Genomic DNA, 20,851 nt, shown 5'->3' with positions numbered 1-20,851 from the left:
CCTAGAACACCTCTTTTCCACTGACACATCCAAACCACATTTAACATCAAGGGGACATTTATTTTTAATATTAAGTCCAGGGAAAACTTCGAAATTTCCGAGGACAGCTACCTCAAAAAAGAGGATGATGCGCTTTTGACGTCACACGATCAATGCGGAAATGAGACGCGTGATGAATGCTGTTACACGCTTCGAAAAACGTCAGATCTGCATTTATTTATTTATTTTTTCTAAAAACACACTGTGGGAAATTAGGTAAGGTCCATTGAGCTAAACAGCACTTTTTAAACGGTTACCTGTTAGGTGTTAGCTTGGGGTAGCTTAACCTAGACGTTTTCAACCAGTAGAGTAGAGGTGGAGGGGCATAGGCTGTGTGCAGGTTTCGTCAGATGTACCTTGCGGCGTCAACACGCATTCATACAAAAACATGAAATGCATGCCTTATTACCCCACGCTGACTCGAGGCGTGGACAAGTCATCTCTCTCACTATTGTGTGGCCTGAGTAACCTTTCTTTCCGTTCATAGGATTGAGGTTGGGGGTGGATGGGGAGGGGAGGGTGCAGGGACCAGTGGATATGACTGGGGGGCTGCCATGCCAAAATACTGAAAGCCAATAAGCTTAACCTAAACCTGTGTGAAATTGTTTGATACAATTGTTTAAGCTCATTGACGTCCTCGCTATGAAGGAGAGGCAGGGGACGGGTTGTGGATAGGTTGGAGCTGAGGGATGAGAGGCCCCACAAAAGCCTCATGGCTCATGTAGTGTGAGGACATGGATTGGAATTAAGCTTTTCATCCTGGAATACTAAAATGGGCTGTTCCTGGGTCATGGATCCCACTTGCCAATGGTCATAGAAGCAAAGATAACCTGGCAGCCTGGGGCTAAACAGGAACCGCGTTGCCTGAGCTGACTGCTACAAGGACACGGCCTCTCTGATCCAGCCGGGTCCTAGCAAAATGCCTGCATGATTCCCAATGGTCATGTAAATGAGATGTGCATAGCTTGATGGTCAGCATGCTGCAATTGGACTAGTTTTATATGGAATTGACAGTTCAATTCACGCGACTGCTTTGTACTATCTATAGATAATTAAGATAGATTGCTTGCTTCTGTGAAGTGGACTATGAATGTCCTTTGACATCTTGATTCACATGCAATTGCGTTTTTGTATTTTTGTGTCCTAGCCCTGATACAAAATGTGAAAATGACACGGAACAATGTAACAACTAGTTTCCCACATTCCGCTTTCATAAATGAATATAAGCCTGACAATATAAAACGAAAAGATGCAACCCTGAAATTTCTTACTCGTACCTCTGCTGGCAATACATTCTCACTCTTAGGGTTTTTTTTCGTTAAAGTCACGTAGATAAAAAAAATAATAAATAATACAAATCATTATGTAAATTTTTATTTTTACCTACGTGACTTTACCGAAAAAAAACCTAAGAGCATGAATCCTTGCAGTCACGAAAGCTTCAAATCTAGAATCTATACGTTCTCCTCTAAAGAGAACTCGCAAGAGCTCATGTAGTAGGTAATTTGGCCTACTCTTCCACGCTGGCCAGATATTGTAAGAACCCCAATTTTACACTACCACACACTACCTGCCAATCGACTCACTGTAGTGTACCGATTCATACTGCTAGTTGGACGGAGGTGGGGGTATTTAAGAACAACATAGCACAAGATATTTGAGTATATAGCATGAAAAAGCAATAACAAAAACTCCACAACGCAGCCATGTCAATATTTTTCCCATGACTTCATTATAAAATAATGACGACTAGTTCGTTAACCCTACTCTTCATGGAATAATAATGTTGATGGTCTGATCGCAATCATTCAGTGAGCTGTTTAAACAACTCTGATGTATGGAGCTGCAAATAAAACACATCTTAGGTTACATGTGTTTTTATGCCCCAGCATCATCTTATCTCATCGAAATTTGCCAAACACATTTTCCGAGGCAATTTACAGCGATTGTAAAATTGTACAAAAGATGATCGTGGTTTGAGTTGAAGAATGGGGTTATTATTAAAATTGGCGGTGCTATTTCCGTGAGAACAGAACATGAGCGAATGGTAGGGAGAGGTTGTGGTAGGCCTGGTCGCATCTGGGGGGGTGGGGGCGGCGAAAAACTGGCCGGGGAGGGGGGGAAGTGTTGAGGCATCGTATTGGGAAGACAAAGGGGGTCGGCCAGGGGGGGGGGAGGGGAGCCGGGCAGGGGAAGGGACTGACAACATGGATAATGTCAATTAAACCTGTAAAACCTGGCCTTGCGAGTGGCAGATTAAGCATTTATTCTAGATTTGAAGCTTTCGTGACTGCAAGGATTCATATTCTTAGGTTTTTTCGGTAAAGTCACGTAGGTAAAACATTAAAATTAATAAAAGTAAAATAAAATAAAAATCACGACGTTTCGGAGGCAACACAAGCCTCCGTCTTCAGGTGGAACCGTCACAGCCACGACAGCTGTATCAAGTAAATGAGAGATTACAAGAGCTACCACTCCGTATATATAATGGTTGGAGAGGGGAAGGGCCAAGTACGGCAAACTTTGTATTAATATGGTAAGGTGAGGCTTAAGACTAAGAATATACTGAATAACAAAAGGCTGAGCCTTTGTTATGGAGAGGTACGGTTTGTGACTAAGCCTGGCCTACATAACAATAGTGTGAAAAAAGAAACAACTAAACATGGTAAAACAAGCCTGGCTGTCTATCAATAACCTGTAATAGTTGTCTGTCAATAAGATGGTCCAAATAAGTGTAGTTACATCTTTTTTGCATGGTTAAGCATTTATTCGCGTCATCTGCCACGTGTGAGGGCATCTCGCAGCTGAGACGCCTGCTGGCAGCAATCACCGTGGGTGTAAATCTGCTATGGGCATAGAAAGCCTACTACCTGGGGCACCCATTTCAAGTTGCTGCTCGGTACTCAGGCTCAGTGTGTTTGTCTACCTTCCTGGTTCCTACTTAAGAACCTAATGAAATCATGTTGAACGAGCAATACGCGAATATCTATTAAAATATGTGTTTACAACTTTGCTACTTGTACCAAGGTATTAAATGACCATCTTAAAAGAAAACAGTTTTTTTACGTAAATATTGTTGGGCTACATCATTATCTGCTGATGACCGTATTTACCAAACTGACGCGATGCTCAGGCCGGCCACGCCCTCAACTGCAGCTGCGGTGATGGCGGGATTTTCAAATTGGTGTTCCGCCGAAATGGCGGGAAGGCGCTGTGGTCGTCGGCTTTCGTCGCTCCGTGGCTGTCCAGCAGCCCCCAGCTGAGTGATGTGGTCCAGCATGCTGGCAGCGGCGTGCAGCAGCTCCATCAGCTTGGCGTGCGCCTGCCTCAGCCCCTCTGCCGACACCTCTCCACCCTCCTGTTGCTGCGGCGTAGCCGTATCTGGCCCCGACTGCTCCGTGCACTCTTCACCCGTCCCGGGCTCTCCGACTGCAGCGGTGTCCTCCGCCCCCGGTATCCTGACCCGAGCTGACCGGCGCGTGTCCATGTTCATAGATTTTTACTTCTGACACCAGATGTAATACCGTTGAGGACTCTTGGACACCCGGTGTTGAGGCACACGTATTTATTCCGCAACAGTTGTCACAACCGCGGACATACAATACTGGAGGGGGTATCGGCCCCCTCACCCGGCTAGCTGGGAATACACTGCTAGCTATCTCTGACCTACCTCCTAGTCCTCCACTAACGGGCTAGGGGAGGCTGTCTGGCCCGACACTGGTAAGTCGGGCTACGGTACCCGGAGTCCCAGAGCACTAGCTCTGGTTCTCGGGACCACGCCGCTGGCTCGGTCCTGCGCGGCCCTGACAAGGGTGGCGTCCCAGGGGAGTCCAGGGCTCTAGCTAGACGATCTTCGGTCTTCACTGGTTTAGCTTTAACATTCTGCCCCGAGCCCTCTGACACATCCCCCTTTATACTCAACCCCCGCTGAGGGGTGGGGCCCCGGGCTGCCTGGTGCGGACGTCGTTGAGAGCACCCGCCCCATGCACTCACGTAGCCCCGCCCACTGTGTTTGTTTCCCATAAGCTGCCATGCATAACGGCTCTCTCTCTAACACCCCTACATCACCCCCCCCCCCCCCCGCATAGCTTGCAGCCGTCCCGGCTGCCAACATACAAAAAAAAACGACAATAAAAGCGCATTTTCCCCCTGACCGCGCGTGTGCCTCACTATTTTTCAACAATAACAAGAACAACACAACAAGAACGCAACAGCAAGAAGAGAAAACAACCCGATGCACTCCCCCGATTAAATACGAATTCCGTAAAAACAGTCTATACACAATTTGCAGGGAACCCACCACACACACACAACACGCAATGAACACAACCTATGTACACATCTTCCGGCCTCACAACAGTCTGTGCATTTTAGCGCGTGTCCGTGCAGCGGGCCCCTCACACGGAGTAACCCCGGGTGGTGGACCGTCAGGTGGCAACTGTCCGTCTCGGAGTGAGTCCTCATCCGACGCCGCGTGACCCTTGGCATCCCCAGGAGGGGTGATCGGGCGTGAGCCCGTCATTCCTGATGCACCTGGAGGTGGCACAGCCGGCAAGGCATTAGGTGAGCGCGACGGAGACGGACCCAGTGAGTCGGTCGACCCCCCACATGTTTGGCCACGCGTGTGTGAAGTGGGGATGTGTACCGCAACGAAGGGTTTTAATCTAGAGGGGTGGACGAACCACCGCCGCTTCCCCCATTTGATGCGCACGCACTGCGGTCGCAAAACCTCGACCACCTCCACAGGGCCCCGCCACGGCCGCACCAGCTTAGAGGAGGTTGCGAGTGGCACCTGGGGACAGTGCAGCCATGCCTTGTCCCCCGGCTTCCACTGCAGCATGTGCGCCCGACCCAGTCTGAGCCGCTCATTCGCTTTCTGACGGAGGTCAGAGTTTTGCATGGCAGCATCCCGTGCCTCTGTCAATTTGGCCAAATTAAATTTTACATGGTCAGCCAATTTAGTTTTTCCCTGAGGCGCGGGGATCTGCAGCTGGGCACGAACAGGTGGGTCAGGTTCACGGCCGTACATGAGGTAGAAGGGTGAAAATCCCGTAGCTGCATGGGGGGCCATCCGGTACGCCGCCAATACCCCTTGAATTTGCAAGTCCCAATCGGTCTGTGAGTCCGACACCTGCTGTGACAACATTGACGCGATGGTCCGATGCAGACGCTCGACCATCCCGTCAGTCTGCGGGTGATACGGGGAGGTACGAATTTTCTTCGTGCCCAGGAGCTCACAGACTTCTTTGAGCAATTTACCGGAAAATGTTTTGCCCTGGTCGGTCAGCAGCCGCTCCGGAGCACCTTTGTCCAGGACATAACCCTGAACAAAGGCCTCCACGATGGCTGCTGCCGACTGGTTGGCAAGGGGCCAGGCCATAGGCCAGCGTGTAAAATACTCCACACCAGTTAACAAATATCTATTGCCCCTGGGTGTGGCGGGGAATGGGCCCAAAATATCCAGCGCGACTAGTTCGTTAACTCTGGACACTTTGATTGACTGCAAGGGTGGGTTAGACACACGTGCTGGCGGTTTTCGTTGCGCGCACCGAGGGCATGACCCCAGTAAATCCCCGACATCCTTCGTCATGCCTGGCCAAAAATAATCGAGTTGGAGTAAGGCGAGGGTCTTTTGGGTCCCCAGGTGTAGGAGGCGCTCATGTGCGGCCCACACCACCTTGCCCCGCAACCCCGATGGGACCACCAGCCGATGTCGATGGGATTTTCCGTCCCAGTGCATCAGCAGACCATGCACCAATTCCCATGCGTCGGCATCACCCCTGCCCTGCCCAGCACAGCCGACGCGACGACGCAACCCGAGGAGAGAGGTATCCTCCATCTGGAGGCGCCCCCATTCATTGACGGGCATCCCCAACAGGGAATCTTTTCCCTGTTGTGCGATTGAATTTGGAACCAATGTTTCATCGTGGCCGGCGGCCGCCAGGACCGGAACCGGTATGTCCCCTGCTGGCCTGCAACGTCCCGACCCCAGGAGGCATGCACTTTCGGAGGTGGTTGGCATGCGCGACAGAGCGTCAGCATTTGTGTGGCAAACGCCCTTACGGTAGGTGGTTTCAAAATCAAAATCCTGGAGGATCTCCAACCATCGGGACAATTGTCCCGATGGCTGTTGAACTCGCAGGGTGTACTGCAGTGCCGCATGATCTGTGCGGACGGTGAAATGCCGACCGTACAGATATGGGCGATACTGTTGGATGAAATAGACAATTGCCAACAGTTCCCGACGGATGACACAATATCTTTGCTCCGCCGGAGACAACACCCGACTGCCGTACGCAACCACCCGTTCCACGCCGTCAACCACCTGGGAAAGCACGCCCCCAATACCTGTGTTGCTCGCATCGGTGTCGAACAAAAAAGGCTTAGAAAAATCGGGGTAACTCAAGGGAGGAGCTTTTACCAGGGCGTCCCGAAGGGAGCAGAAAGCAGCCTCCTCCTCCTGACCCCAGTGGAACCGAACCCCTTTTGATGTTAAAGCGTGTAGGGGTTTCACAATCGTCGCAAAATCTGCGACGAAACGTCGGTAATACGATGCGAAGCCAATAAAACTCCTGACCTCTCCCACCGAGGTGGGAGTCGGCCAGGAGCTGGCGCACTGCGTTTTGGCGGGATCGGTAGCAATACCTGAGCGCCCCACGATGTGTCCCAAATAACGCACCGAATCGCGTAACAGATGACATTTTTGGGGTTTGAATTTCAAATTAGCAGCCCGCATCTTTAGGAAAACCGCCCGCAACCTCTGGAGATGTTCGTCAAAAGTTTTACTAAAGACGATAACGTCATCCAAATAAATCAGGCACGAATCCCATTGCAATCCAGCCAAAACCAATTCCATCAAACGCTGGAAAGTTGCCGGCGCTGAGTGGAGTCCCATCGGCAACCGGTTGAATTGGAACAGGCCGTGCGGTGTACGGAAAGCAGTTTTAGGCTTTGAATCATCGTCCAGAGGAAGCTGCCAGAATCCCGAAAGTAAATCCAATGTGGAGAAGAATCGCGCTCCCGCCAAGGCGTCCAGCGATTCGTCCATCCGTGGGAGCGGGTATGCGTCGGCAACCGAAATTTTGTTAAGGCGCCGAAAATCAACGCAAAACCGCAACAAGCCGTCCTGCTTTTTAACCAGGACGATCGGCGCTCCCCAAGGGCTGGTGGAAGGAGAAATGATGTTGGCGGCTAACATGTCATCAATAGCCGATTTGACATGGTCCTTTTCGGCGGGACTTAACCGAAACGGATTCTGGCGTATTGGCGCGCTGTCACCCGTATCAATATGGTGACACAGCAGATGAGTGCAACCCAAATCGTATTTGTCCCGACTGAAAACGTCGGAAAATTCCCGCAGTAGCGTTTTAAGCTGTTGAGACTCTGAATTTGACAGGTCCGTCGATCCCGCACAAAGCGCCTCGAGCCACCCTTCATCGCTGTCCGAATGTGGTCGCGGCGCAGGGACAGCACTCACGTGATTCGCGACGGGTTCCTCACAGGGCACTGGCGTCGCGTGAGCAAGCACGGTCCCCTGCGGGACCACCACCGTCTGCGAGCCCACATTGAGGACCGCGATGAAGGGGTCTCCATCCCCTCTTACTATGGTCTGGGCCGGAAGTAAATGAGGTCCACTAACCCCGGCCCTAGATGGCCCCAGCAGAACCCCTTGGGCCCCAATGCCCTTAGCGAAGGGCCGCCGAAGTTTCAAAGGAACCAACATTTGTGCCCCCGGAGGAACGCGCACCGTTCTATCTACAAACGCTGGCACCGTTGCGAATGCCGTCCGACTCGTACCGGGGGATGGCAGAAACGCCATGCGTCGGCCCGACGGGAGCTCAATGCATCCCTGGTCGATTAATATCCTAATCGGCATTTTGGCCAGGAAGTCCGTCCCCAGCAGGCACGGAACCACCAGCGAGGAGGAAACAAAAATCGGCCCAGACAATTTAATATCCCCGATACAAATTTGGGCTCGAATCTGTCCGATGATGCCCCCGTTAGCAGCAAAAAATGGCACATTAACAGGCATCAAAGGACGGCTCTGGGCAGGGAGAATATTGTAAATTAACTCCGAAATAATGGTCGCCGATGCTCCCGTATCGACCAGGATGCGCACCTCGACCCCGTCGATGTGCCCCACAACGGCCGACGACCCCGACGACGCGGCTACAACACGATGGGCCAACACGGACCACTGGCTGGGTTCAATCTGAGTACCCAGAGCGGTGCGTGTTGGTGCGATGGTGCGCGATATTGGCCCCCCAATCGGTGCGGTGTATGAGTGTGTGGCGGGTGTGTGCGTGGGCCAAACATGTGAGGTGCCGCGACTCGCCGGGTTATGATGATGGAGCTTGGGAAAAGGGCCGGCGTCCCGTCGAGGTGTCGTCCCGAGCTGCCGAGGAGAGCGGCACCCCGAGGCGACATGGCCCCGGATGCCGCAGTTGTAGCAGCGCGGGAGCGCTGGTGAAGACGACGGATGATCGGGATGGCTCGAGCCGCCCCGGTCCGCCCATACTCCCGCTCCCTGCCGCCGTTGATGGTCGATGGCGCAGATCTCCTCCGCCGGGTGGGTGGCTGCGGCCACGGTACGCCCGCTCGCCGCCTTGCTGGCCTTGCGTCGTTGCGCGAGCAGGTTTGCGTGGAGGAGTCGTGCTGCTTGGAGGGAGCACATCTCCGCGTCGTCCTGTGCGACGATGACGATCTCCAAGTCGTCCGCCAGCAGGAGTATCTTCTCTGTAACCATGGCGTCGACACCTTCGTTGTCCATCCGTGGAAAGGCCGCCTTTGCCAGTGCCAGGAGGCTTGTGCGGTACGCCAGAGGCGACTCCTTTGCCCCCCGCTGGCGATCGTAGAAGAGTTGGCGACAGTCTGACGGCGGACCGTAAACTGCAGCCAGCACCTGCATCGCCGTCTGCAGTGTAGAGCGCCTCTCCTTCGGTGCCGATGTTAAAGTGGCGAGGGCGTCGCTGTCGAGGAGTGCTGGCAGCGCGCGGAGAGCCTCGGCGTCCGTCCACTTCGCCATCTCCTGGTGAGCGAGGAAGCGCCGCTGGAAGCCGCCCCAGTCGCCTTCCTCGCCCACAAATTCTTTGAGTGGAGGCAGTCGCTGATGTAGCGCAGCGGCTGCCGCAGAAGGTCGCCCTCCCTCGTCCCCCTCACCCGGCTCTGCTTCGGCGCGCACGACCGATGGCATCGCCGGTCGCACCCATGGTGACGTCCCGTCCGTTGGCGATGACGCGGCAGGTACTGTATGCCCGCCGTTGGACGCGATGCTCAGGCCGGCCACGCCCTCAACTGCAGCTGCGGTGATGGCGGGATTTTCAAATTGGTGTTCCGCCGAAATGGCGGGAAGGCGCTGTGGTCGTCGGCTTTCGTCGCCCCGTGGCTGTCCAGCAGCCCCCAGCTGAGTGATGTGGTCCAGCATGCTGGCAGCGGCGTGCAGCAGCTCCATCAGCTTGGCGTGCGCCTGCCTCAGCCCCTCTGCCGACACCTCTCCACCCTCCTGTTGCTGCGGCGTAGCCGTATCTGGCCCCGACTGCTCCGTGCTCTCTTCACCCGTCCCGGGCTCTCCGACTGCAGCGGTGTCCTCCGCCCCCGGTATCCTGACCCGAGCTGACCGGCGCGTGTCCATGTTCATAGATTTTTACTTCTGACACCAGATGTAATACCGTTGAGGACTCTTGGACACCCGGGGTTGAGGCACACGTATTTATTCCGCAACAGTTGTCACAACCGCGGACATACAATACTGGAGGGGGTATCGGCCCCCTCACCCGGCTAGCTGGGAATACACTGCTAGCTATCTCTGACCTACCTCCTAGTCCTCCACTAACGGGCTAGGGGAGGCTGTCTGGCCCGACACTGGTAAGTCGGGCTACGGTACCCGGAGTCCCAGAGCACTAGCTCTGGTTCTCGGGACCACGCCGCTGGCTCGGTCCTGCGCGGCCCTGACAAGGGCGGCGTCCCAGGGAAGTCCAGGGCTCTAGCTAGACGATCTTTGGTCTTCACTGGTTTAGCTTTAACATTCTGCCCCGAGCCCTCTGACACATCCCCCTTTATACTCAACCCCCGCTGAGGGGTGGGGCCCCGGGCTGCCTGGTGCGGACGTCGTTGAGAGCACCCCCCCCGTGCACTCACGTAGCCCCGCCCACTGTGTTTGTTTCCCATAAGCTGCCATGCATAACGGCTCTCTCTCTAACACCCCTACACTATGTTAGCTAGTTCAAAATGTCAAGTCATAAAATCTGTTTGAACAATTTTCTTATCAAGAGATGTTCATTTGTTTCTTAGAGTTTGTCAAAATCAGCATATAAACAAATTGGCATTATAACTCTCAAATTCCGTTTCACAACAACAGTAACAATAATTATTCAATGTTACATTGTAATGATGAAACAATTATGACGGGCAGTTAATAAATTGTCCACTTGCTCTTTTGTCAACTCAATATTTTCCATTCCACAACAGCGCTTTACAGTTATTTAGCAAATTACAGGATTTAGCACTGGGTTTAATTTAGCCTCACGTTTAAAACCTAATAGCTTCATTGTCATTTACAGGGGCACGCAAGAGGCAAAAGGCTGGGTTAGCACATCATGTTTTACGAGCGTATGTCATCTATAATATCTGCTCCAGTTAGTCGCCCTTCATTGGCCAGTGGCTCTGGTTGAAAGTACAGGAACTCATAATCAACGTTTTTGGGTTTAGATCGCGTTATTTATAAATGTGTCGTAACCCTCCACCACCCGACACGGCCAATCAGTAAAAATGTGTCACATTGACAAAAGACAAATAGTTCACTGCTTTAGCCCACCGGTGTGTTGAAGCCACATTCAGTAGTTCAGGCACATCCGCCTGTTGCTAGTTGTGTGAATGCACTGACCTATCCTGACGATGCCTCTGGGCCCACTAAAACGGCTCTGTAATCAAGGCGTCCTTAAAAAAACGAGCGCTCTGACCTCTGAAACTAAGCAGGGCGACAGCTGCATCAGGAGGAAGAATCTGCTAAATGTGATCGGTGTACGATAGTTATGTGGAATATTGCAGCTCGTAATGACAGCTCATTAAACATGCCAGGTGCGTTTACTCTCAAGCACATTTTATTGACCGAACCAGAAAACAACTTGCATCTTTCTTTCTCAATGTCAATGACAGATTAGTGTATGGCAATAGTTGTAGTATATGCTAAAAAATAGATATCATTTAGCCTACCTACGATATTAATGTAATGGAGCAGCTTTGCAATTGCTAGCCCATGCCACTGCTGACAAAAGGGCCTTGATTAGAGGAAGCTCTACGATTCATATTATTGGGCCTACTCCGTCATGCTGGCCGGACATCTTGGAAGTGGTAGGAGTACCCACACTTTACCCCACCGCACCTGACCTGTCGATTGACTGAATCTGATGTACCCGTCGATGCTGCTCCGTGGACGAAGGAGGGTGATGTTAAGATACCCAAAGTTTCAACTGCTGTGCCAGGAGGTCAAACTGCCGACCTTTGGATTGCAAGTCCATAGTGTGCTCGCCATCACATGATGACAGCATCGCAGTCAGTTTACTATGAGGCTTTATATAATATAATAAGTATAACCCGTAAAAACAAAGTTTTTCACTATAAATCCTTTATATGCGTGGCAGCGAACTTAATATAAAGGATTTAAAAATATATTCGCCTGTGGAGGACGCGGGGATCGATCCCACGACCTTTGGCATGGGAAGCGAGGGCGTTACCAACTGCGCTACTCCGCCACAGCTTGTGGAGGTGTTACGCTCTGGGCTCTTATACTGTAACGTTCAGCCAAAGCCATGAATGAGTTCTATTTGAATATATGTTAAATAAACATTTTTTGCCTAAAAAGTGTAAAATTTTGGGAATTTTTTTTCACGAACATTAATTGTCTCGCACAACGAGTCTGTGTGGAAAATGTCAGCTCGATTGGATCACGGGAAGTGGGTTAAAAAACGACCGAAAGATTTGCACGGTCGTAAGCAAGCAAGCACGCAAGCACGCAAGCAAGCAAGCAAGCGAACTTAATATAAAGGATTTAAAAATAAAAACAGGTGTCTATTGGAGATTTTTAACATTAACATCACTCAAACGATATGCGGCTTGTGAAGAGCTTCACCGGGATCACAGGCGTAAACTTTTGACCCAAAGCCTTTCCAAGTCTAATTGTTGGCAAGCACTGATGAAAAATCTGCCTGGAGAAAAGGTCGGAGTCACGTACAATATGGACAGGGTGGAATTGCACTGGATAAAATGACTTGAGCGGAAGACCGACACAAGGGAAATGCTAACGGCTGATTAAGAAAATTTATCTTGGCTCCGGAGTGCAGCCATTTTACATTCACTACCAACGAACATTACGGATGGAGTGAATGACTTCTATTTAGAAAACACAATGAAAATTCCATTATAGGCTGCCAATGTGATAAAGGCTTTTGTGGGAGGGTGGTACAAAAAGTTCTGAATCTAACATACGTACAAAATACATGCAAGAATAAGAGGCGCTTTGTTTTTTTCAAAATAGTCACGATTTTTTTTTCCATATTGTTTCCTTAAGATTTTAGAATCTCTTCTGCAATATCTTTGTAGGATTTTGTGAGTCTTGTAGGCTTTTTTCACTCTCTTTTGTTACAATGACACCTATGCCAAATTGAAATGTAGTGCTTACAACAGAGATCTTGAATTTATCAAGAGCGGTGAATTGAAGTGAAACGCACGATCTGAACTGGCTGCACATCAATAACAAAGATATTACGATTAATACTTATATTATAATGTAATAACATCTCGTGCTACAGAAAGAGAATGATCATGCTCAAATAGATTGTATTTCCTCCATGATATGAGGCCAAATTTACTATTTAAAATAATACTGCAAAACTTAGGTTAAAACAATCCGAAGCTAGATCTATAATACAATCCATTTCACATTTACCCTTCTGACATATTAAGGATAACACATTTAATTGGTTAATTATACATATACCGTATTGTTTTAATCAGCCGTTTATTAGTTAGGTTGCAAATGTTTTTTTTCCCTATAACTGTTAAAATAAATTTTAATGCAGTAAATTATTAGAACAAATATTTCGCGACTCCGATGAAGCTTCACTGAAAATGTCACACCCATTTTTATGTAATTTCATGAAATGTGTCGTGCGAGCATTCGGATTGTTTTCATGACAGGTCAACTACATTGCTTCGTTCCTTGACACGTGTAGTACAATCGTGGTATAATTGGTGATGCCACCGTATGCTGTATCATAAACTATGTGTGAGTAAATTGGAGGGTCTTTTCTTGAAATAATTGGCCCAATTTTTTATTGAATACTTTGGCATATCAGGGGTGAACATCCTGTCTTGGTTCTCATTTTAAAACCACATTTAGTACGTCACAATTGTACTCCGTGACAGCAGTAAAATTAAAATGTCCGCGCGCCGTGAAACGGTGGCCTTGGACACAGTTTTTTTTGAGACAGTGTGCACTGATGTTAACAGAAACATGGAGCGATGCTTCTGGGGGGGGGGGGGTGACGGGATGGGGGCTCGCTCCGCGTGCGATTTGTTTCCCAGTAGTTTTGAGCTCGGCATTGTGGTGCACGTGGCCATGTGGCATTGCAGTGCCCTCGACCAGAGTGACCCGACTGACCTCTCTTGAGAAAATCTCTGTCTAATTGTCTTCGTTCTGGAGACAAAAAACACAGCGCCAAATGAGGGCGGCTGCTGCCAGTGAGTGATGGTTAGCACACTGGACTTTAAATCTGAAGATTGTCAGTTTGTCTTCTTGGTTCTTTCGGTAAAGTCACGTAGAAGGGAAATAATAAAATAATAAAAATAAAACAATAAAATACAATTCTCACGACGTTTCGGCCACAACACAAACAGCCGTCCTCAGGTGAAGAACAGGTCTGAAGAACAAGACGCTGTCTCCCCGACAGACCTGGTCTTCACCTGAGGATGACTGCTTGCGTTGTGGCCGAAACGTCGTGAGAATTATTTTATTATGTTTTATTTTTATTATTTCATTACTTCCCTTCTACGTGACTTTACCGAAAGAACCAAGAAGATGAATCCCTGCAGTCACGAAAGCTTTTAATCGAAATTTAAGTGCGTTTTTGTTTTGCATGAGGGTGAGCAGTGGTTGATTTATTGTCTGCTTGTATTTTTTTACTTCATATTTTTTTAAAAATTGGAGTTTTCTTATGATTAATGCTCATGTTAATAATACTACACAGTGATGCGGTGAAATCAATATTAGCTACACATATGATGGATTATATTTGTATCAATATATTGAAAACAGTGGAGCTTACACAAGTACAACTGTCAAATCATGTTACAATTTTTACGTTAAAAAAACCTGAATTTGCTAAACCGCTTAACAGAATAGGAAAACACAATTCCTCACAACTTTTATTTTAGGGCAATACTAAATAAAGTAGATATATTTTATGTATGTTGTTATTATTTCATGGTGAGAAACATACAGTGAGCCTGAATGCTAATATGTTTACAACAACATTAATTTCATTATTATAATTTAAATGCGAATCCATGTCTCCTGGAGGAAATTTAAAGTCCCAACCTTTCATAAATCGTCGTATAAATCAACTGACATAATGAATACAGGTTACCTTTTCACGTATATTAAATCTCAAAAGTAATTAAAAACATTTTTCACGCCCGGGACACACACGTTTGCACCCGGGCGTTGAACCGATATTTTGTGTCATCCCCCACGCGACGTGGCACATTCCACATTAAGTAACTTGCAGCAGCATTGTTACAGACTGGAACGGTTGCTCATGTGTGGGTCATTTAATTTGAATCTTTCAATGTTGCATGGGAGAGAGAGAGAGAGGGTACCGAGGTGGAAGAAGCTCCAACGGAAGTTGGCTGTGAGCCAGCCAGCCCACCTTTACCCCCCACCCCCCCCTATATTACAGTCACTCCAATGGACCAGCAAGTAATTTTTCTGCCTTGGTCCTGTTGCGTGGCAGGCACCCAAAGGAGCCAAATCAAGTGTGAATATCGCAAATGTAGAGAGGTAATTGTGGAGCGCAATGTTGTGGATGCTGCGCAGCAAAGGCAGGGAATATTGGGATCCCGACTGCCTCGGTAAATGTCGAATTGTCGTTGTGTTACTGTCAGCGTGATTTAAACGCTGAGTGTCGAAAAGCAAAAGCTGCCGATCATGGACCGTACATTAATTGCAGCCTACAAATGTATGTAAGCATGCCGGAGGATGTAAACATGACTTTCAGAAAATGAGGGCCATCTCTGCAGGATGGGCAATTAAGGAGACTGCGAGTTTTCGTGTGGGAATGGTTTAAAAAAATGGATGGCTTAAAAAGAAAAGCAATGCCCTTCATTATTGTGTATAATTGTTTTACAATTTCAGCTCTTTGCATTGTCTCTTTTTTGCATGTGCAGAGATGGATATTATTTCGTGGGTTTTTATACATTTTATTGGAATGTGCTTCTGCCAGGCACATTTGACACCTACTAATGTGAGCCAGGCAAATTTGGAGCCAGGGAATGCATCGGAATGTTTGCGATGTGATAATGAGCATTGAATCGTTGCACGAAGCCATCATGTTTGGCAATGAGTTGACAACTTTTTTAACTTTGGAGAAGATATGTCATGTTTTGAGAAGACAGGAAGAAAGTCTGCTTCTCTGACCTTTTTTTTCAATTACACAATTTTTTCCCACTAAACAAACATAACATGCCAGAGGTTAAATGACAGTTTTCCGAATTCAAACTTACCGCATGAATTTAAATACCGTCATGCAAGCTAATACAATTGACAAAACAGTCCTGACGCCAGACATAATGACACAACTTGTGTCATGAAGGTTAATAGGAATGTCATGATAGACACGCTGATAGATTCCATCCGAGAGCAGTGATAGACGTGGGATGAGCGAACCCGTTGTTTTTTTTTTAGGAGGCCTTTGGTTTTGGAAGCCTCGAGGCAAGAATATAGAGCCCTCAGAAGGTACACACAAACGGATTTGAGTTACCTCTGCTAATATTAACTATACATCACTTCGTAGAGCAGCAAACACAGCAGCACCGAGTGAAATTGAGATACCAGAGTCATCGAGTGGTGAGTGAGATTGAGCAGAATGAAAAAGGGGGCTCCGTCACAAATTGTTTTGCCAAGTGAATGTGGAAAATAAGAACGCGGGATAATGAATGTATAATTAAACAGAGAACTGGAAGCTATGCAAGTAAAGTGTTTAATTTTAAGGAATCCGGTTGAAAACAAAACGTGCACAGTTAGTTTAATGCAAAGAAGTGGAAATAAGTTAGAGAAAATGTACCACTTTAAGTGAAATGTAGCCCTGTCAAATCATGCCAACTTGCTGTACGCTATATGTTATCATGAGCCAGAAAACAATTATTAAATGCCACTCTCAATAAAGCTATTGCCAAAATTACAAACTGCACGTATTCTTCATTATATAAACCACACCGTATCATTTTACACACAAAAATAATAATTGTTTCACATATCTATAAAACACGGTCTTTCTGAATTACGAATCCTTATGAAAGCATGTCTACAAAATGTCACCATAATTAAAAAGTTGCCATACGCTAATCTAATTGCACACCGTGTAAATCCGCATATCAGTAAATAAGATTGGGCCTGCTCCTCATTATACGTCAATTTTTGCATCCAGCTTCGCGTGAGCATTCATACCACAGCTCAGAAACTCATCAGTTTCCTGCCAATGCATTAAAACACATCCAGAGCTATGTGTGGCATGTGCACGTGTTATCAGCTCTCGCAAAGCCTGCAAGGGAATAGCTGTTACAATATGATGCTTTTTATTCCCCCACCCACCCACCCAACCCCACCTCCCACAGCACACACTAATATGTGCATTTTGGTAGAGGGGAAAAGATGGCTCGCTGAAAAACCACCAGAATCCATGCTCAAGTGTGGGCAGAAATAGCCATGGAATACCAAGCAACAGATAGCATCGGATTGGTTTCACCAACCAATGCAAGGCTGCACACATTGCGCAGATTTAAAAATATGTTATTGTAGACTCAATGGGAGCCACGGATGGATGTAATGTTAGAGAGGTACTTCTGCATTACAATATGGAATGGTTAATTTATTTTACTTTTTATTTTATTTCATCTGTATTTTCACAGGTAGGCTTTGATAATACTAATCTGTTTAGGGATACATGCACAGTCTAATATGCTTAGAACAGATGTTTGCACTTATGTTGGTGCGTCTTCTCTGCCCGTGGTCTGCTTGCAGATGCAAGGGCTGTTTAAAATTAATAGGGTTTCCTGCAGCAATTTCCAAATCTGCGGACCCTGCCTTTAGGGAAATTATGAATACCGGCATTTTTTTTACGTTTAATTCGCAAAATTAAAACTGTCTCCCCCCCATAATGTCAAGCTGCGGGAAAACACTGCTGCGCAATTAATATAATTACTGTATTAATGAACAAACTGAGAGATGGTGACATCCTGTGTCTGTAAAACCTTGCATAATGTTAATGTGTTTCCCTTCCAAAGTTACTTTTCTCAGATATCCTCTGCGACTGCAAGCAAGCAATAGCGAGAGTCACGTGGCTTGAGTATTATTTTACAAGCCTTCACGCGGAGTTGTGAAATGTAAGCATATATAAGAGCAATAACTCCTCGAATCCACCCTCCTTGTGTCCGCGAACCCGAACATTCGCGGTGACCCTGCAGTCTGGTGAGAACTCCCAAAAACGTCATCAGAATTTTTCCACAAATTTTAGAAGTCTCACACAGCTGAAACTCCTCTCCTCCACGATGTTACACAATTCAGTTCGTGGACGAGAGGACTTTTGTTTCGGTGTGTCAGCGTGGATTCGGGGATTTTTTTTTTGAGCTTAAGTTGATTCTTTTTACAGTATTTACATACCGAAGATTTCCACAATGGGGTACACAGGGCCAGCATACAAAACATAAGCAGCACATTCACACGAAATAAATAATGAACAAAAAAACACAAGACGGGCAGATTAAGCAGCAGTGGGACATGCCATGAACGGGCAGTCCATAAACCCACACACACTCATGATGAATTGTACTGTTATGTGTATCGACTGAAGTAACGTCATCACTAATCTATACAACCAGGGGAGGTAAGGGGAAGTGTGAAAAACAATGGGGAGTCTTGTTATGAGTCAACGGCATAGGAAAGAAGGACTGAAGTCTGGACTCATAGAAAGGAAGCGACTCTGCAGTGCAGACCACGAGAGGGAGAGCTATGGATGAGACCTCGTCTTGTGCTTTCATCACCGAGGGCTGGCATCGCAGCAGGAGTGACCTCGCACAGTCTGGGTTTTTTTTTATCAAAGAGGCACACACAATTCTAGAGTGAAGTACACGAATCAGGGGAGAAGAGTAAAGATAAGAGGAAAGCGGTAGACGTGAATACATGCTATTAGTTCTTTCGGTAAAGTCACGTAGGTAAAAAATGAAATTTAAATTAATAAAAAATTAAGACAATAAAATCACGACGTTTCGGAGGCAACGCAAGCTTCCGTCTTCAGGTGAAACTGTCACAGCAACATGTCTCACTGTTCAGTAATCAGTATTATTACTTGATAAACGTAAGCTAACATTCATACTGCACACATTTATGTTTTTTCATGGGGTCGGGTTAGATAACAAACCAAAGAATATAACAGCAAAACATCAGCACGCGGGGTTTAAATATTTAGTAACAAGGAAGAAAAATCATGTGCATGCATGTATCTGTAATGCTTTCCAGCATGCAATTTTCCTTCCAAGTATCTCATTAGCGATAGGAGCATTATGTTCCAAGCCACATAATTGCATGACTTCGCACACAGCGTGATGTGTGATGTCGTGAGATGACGTCACGTACAATGACATTGTCTCACAATGTCACATGCAATTATTTAGTTGCAAGGCTAATCCTTTTATTGCTAGTTGTATCGCCAAGTTTTGGAAACCCTTTGATCTGTGGGGTAAGTCTTTAATATGCACACAATGCCATACTAAAATGCAATTCATTTCGGATCATCTTTAGGGATATTGCATTGCATTGATGCTTTCAAACTGAGTTGAAAAGCGTTAAAAATAGACCTTGAGACAAAACACTTGAGCAAGCACAACATTCTACAATGTTGAAATATGACGGTAAATAAATGGCTTTTAATGTTTGACCTAAAAGCGAGCCTGCGTTTAACAAATGCTTGAATTCCAACGACGAAGAATGCCTCTTTAATTTGCGAATAGTTTAACTCGCATAACCATGACATAAATCTATCTCAACCGACATCATTAATGACGTTGTATAAAAGTCCAGACTCCTGGCAGTGGTGACCGGATTGACATTCATTCCACCAGGGTGGTGCAATTTTGACACTGTCGCTCCTGGGCTCATACATTATGCACTACCTCGTATCCCAATGCGCAAATTTCCAAGTACGCTGGAAGAGGGATTTCTCTCCTTTGTTGTGATACATGGCAGAGGTGGAACAAAGTCATTGTTATGCAAGTCCAAGTCGAGTCGCAAGTCATCAAATTCATGACTCGAGTCTGACTCGAGTCCAAGTCACATGACTCGAGTCCACATCTCATAGGTGGGACAAAGTCATTGTTATGCAAGTCCAAGTCGAGTCGCAAGTCATCAAATTCATGACTCGAGTCTGACTCGAGTCCAAGTCACATGACTCGAGTCCACATCTCATAGGTGGGACAAAGTCATTGTTATGCAAGTCCAAGTCGAGTCGCAAGTCATCAAATTCATGACTCGAGTCTGACTCGAGTCCAAGTCACATGACTCGAGTCCACATCTCATAGGTGGGACAAAGTCATTGTTATGCAAGTCCAAGTCGAGTCGCAAGTCATCAAATTCATGACTCGAGTCTGACTCGAGTCCAAGTCACATGACTCGAGTCCACATCTCATAGGTGGGACAAAGTCATTGTTATGCAAGTCCAAGTCGAGTCGCAAGTCATCAAATTCATGACTCGAGTCTGACTCGAGTCCAAGTCACATGACTCGAGTCCACATCTCATAGGTGGGACAAAGTCATTGTTATGCAAGTCCAAGTCGAGTCGCAAGTCATCAAATTCATGACTCGAGTCTGACTCGAGTCCAAGTCACATGACTCGAGTCCACATCTCATAGGTGGGACAAAGTCATTGTTATGCAAGTCCAAGTCGAGTCGCAAGTCATCAAATTCATGACTCGAGTCTGACTCGAGTCCAAGTCACATGACTCGAGTCCACATCTCATAGGTGGGACAAAGTCATTGTTATACAAGTCCAAGTCGAGTCGCAAGTCATCAAATTCATGACTCGAGTCTGACTCGAGTCCAAGTCACATGACTCGAGTCCACATCTCATAGGTGGGACAAAGTCATTGTTATGCAAGTCCAAGTCGAGTCGCAAGTCATCAAATTCATGACTCGAGTCTGACTCGAGTCCAAGTCACATGACTCGAGTCCACATCTCATAGGTGGGACAAAGTCATTGTTATGCAAGTCCAAGTCGAGTCGCAAGTCATCAAATTCATGACTCGAGTCTGACTCGAGTCCAAGTCACATGACTCGAGTCCACATCTCATAGGTGGGACAAAGTCATTGTTATGCAAGTCCAAGTCGAGTCGCAAGTCATCAAATTCATGACTCGAGTCTGACTCGAGTCCAAGTCACATGACTCGAGTCCACACCTCTGATACATGGCAAGGCGACGGTATGTATAGTTGCACGGTGTCGAGATGCTTACGGGAGCAAGTGACTCCCCCTCTGTGTAATGATATTGAT

Source organism: Lampetra fluviatilis, chromosome 4 (assembly GCF_964198595.1).
Source record: "Lampetra fluviatilis chromosome 4, kcLamFluv1.1, whole genome shotgun sequence".
Classification (NCBI taxonomy): domain Eukaryota; kingdom Metazoa; phylum Chordata; class Hyperoartia; order Petromyzontiformes; family Petromyzontidae; genus Lampetra; species Lampetra fluviatilis.
Note: the sequence above shows the minus strand (reverse complement) of the source record.